The 2566-nt window shown below is 42.9% G+C and overlaps 1 non-coding gene across 1 annotated transcript; it reads left to right on the plus strand.

Annotated features, from left to right (window-relative positions):
• Positions 1–880: 880 nt before the first annotated feature.
• trnae-uuc (transfer RNA glutamic acid (anticodon UUC)) lies at positions 881–952 on the plus strand. Its single transcript has one exon. It is a non-coding gene; the product is annotated as a tRNA-Glu (tRNA).
• Positions 953–2566: the final 1614 nt, after the last annotated feature.

Genomic DNA, 2566 nt, shown 5'->3' on the forward strand with positions numbered 1-2566 from the left:
ATAACATGTTCGAGAAAAAGTATTCATGACGTTTAAAGCAGATCAACTGAACAACTGAAATTTGTGGCATTTGATCACTTTCCCCCACAAATGCTATTGCCTCGGATTCAATGCCTCAGAACACTCACCAACGGTTCTGGCGGAAGTGATCGCTGTCAGATATGGTGCTGCAGGGAATGGAATTAATGGAGTAGGATAGGCTCACATGTCCCACGGAGTCTCCTCCACAATTTAAGGAGATTATGACGAATCCCAGGACTCAACATCAATTTCCAACCCTATCATGATGGCCCTTCATTCCCTTAGGTTCCAGAAATATCTCTATCTGAAACTTCAATATCCTAATTTACTGAGGACCCAGAGACCTCTGGCGAGGCGTCATCCGCACTCGAAACTTTGGCTCTTTTCTCTCTCCATAGATACTGCCAGACTTACTGAGATGTTCCAGCATTTTCTGTTTTTGTTCCAGATTCCAGCATTCGCAGTATTTTGCTTTTCCCGCCGCGATTTACATTCCGTTTGTTTCTTTTTCTATCACAACTTCGTCAACTCTGACCCACGGCTCCCACCCTCACACCCCGCATCTCCCACACTTAAAGTATCAATCTCGCCATCTTTTCCTGTCTTCAGCTTTGATGACTGACCATACAGATTTGAAATGTTGGCTCTATTCTCTCTCCAGAGATGCCGTCAAGCCTGTTGAGGTTTTCCAGCATTTTAAGTTTTTCTTTCAAGTTCCAGCATCTGCAGTAATTTGCTGCTGGCTGAAGGAGTCATTCGTGTTCGATCGAAACATGAGGTTTTTTTCCCCCCAAACGTTTTTCGAGTATTTGAAAAACGCTGAAATGTATCGGTCAGATTAAAATGCTTGCCCGCATCTTCCTTGGTGGTCTAGTGGTTAGGATTTGGCGCTTTCACCGCCGCGGCCTGGGTTCGATTCCCGGTCAGGGAATGTCGATTTTATTGCTGCCGACCAGCACATGATTGAGGAGGGGCTGAAATTACTTCCTGATCGATAACAGGAATGATCATTCTGTCAGTTTGAACTACCTGGAGAAACAAAATAAACCCACTTGCACAATCCCGTCAATTGTCCCCGGCAATTTTTCATTACATTCTCCTTGCTGCTTCCTCCTGTCTAAATGAATAATATTGCATTCTACCCCACTAAATTTCACTATAGCTCACCACATTCAAAGATCATTCGTAACCTCTGCCTCTTCGATAGCTTCTTGTGGGAAATCTGCTGAACAATATTAGCTGATCACAGCTCTGCTGTGATTTCAGAGATTTGTATCTCATTGTTCATCATTACTGTCTCCATTGCTTCATTCCAGGTCACTGTCGCTACAGACATAGTCACACAGTCATTCAACCTTCTGCAGCAAATGATATTCTCTTCCTTTGCTTTCAGATTCTTTCACCTCCAGAAACTGATTACACGCTCAGTAAAATGTTCTGTTTAGTTGACAGTTTATCATCAATTCTGGGCCTTGGCGGTGAATGGATTGACTCTGAACGACTTGACCACCTGGCCTCCACGATCGCCAGCTAAATGTTGCCTTATCCATCACTCCTTGTTTCATTTAAACATCCTCCCTTGCTTTCTATCACAGACCATTCCTTCTGTTCTTTTCACAGGCTGATTCATGGCGTTACCATCAGAAAATGTTGGAAATACTCGGCAGTTAATGATTCGTGGCAAATGCGTGATTATTTCTGAAAGCTGAGTTACTCTGAAATTGAAAACATTTGGAAATGTTTCTGTAAAGGTGAAATACTGCTGATGCTGGAACCTGAAACACACAAAAAGAATACTGGAAAATCTCAGCAGGTCTGGCAGCATCTGTGAAGAGAGAACAGAGCCAGTGTGTCGAATCAGGAAATTTGATGAAGGGTCATCCAGATTTGAAACGTTGGTTTCCCCACAGATGCCGTCAGTTCTGCTGAGATTTTCCAACATTTTCTATTCCTGTTTAATACATTTCTGCCCAGGATTGAACCAGGAAACTTGCGTGTGAACGGCGAACGTGAAAATTACCAGAAACGCTGCGGTGCAACGATGTAAGGAAACTGGCTCCACAAACACGTCAATTGCCCACAGCAATTTATATTTGCATTGTGTCTACTGGTACCTCCTGTTGACATGTTTCACGATACATTCTACTGCATGGAATTCACGTGTTAAAATGCACGACCTACCTTGTATTAAGTTGATCTTCCTCTACACCCGAGCTATGACTGTAACAGTGCATTCTGCAATATTTCGTTTCCTTCCCGATGAACGATATGCTTTGTCTGTGTAGCGTGCAAGAAAAATACGTTTCACTGTATGCTAATGCATGTGACAATAAAAAATCAAATCAAAGGTACTCCATGAAGTTAATTAATTGAACGTTCAGCAGTGATGGGTTTCAATCATACGCCTTAACTAATGCTATTACCCTGAATTCAGTGCCTGAGACTTCAATGCTCTCAGCGGAAGCCATTGGTACTGGATCTGCTATTGATAGTGAACAGAATCAATGAAGTAGAACTGGGTCACATGTCCCATTGAGCCTCCTCC

The sequence above is a fragment of the Mustelus asterias genome, unplaced genomic scaffold (assembly GCF_964213995.1).
Source record: "Mustelus asterias unplaced genomic scaffold, sMusAst1.hap1.1 HAP1_SCAFFOLD_986, whole genome shotgun sequence".
Classification (NCBI taxonomy): Eukaryota; Metazoa; Chordata; class Chondrichthyes; order Carcharhiniformes; family Triakidae; genus Mustelus; species Mustelus asterias.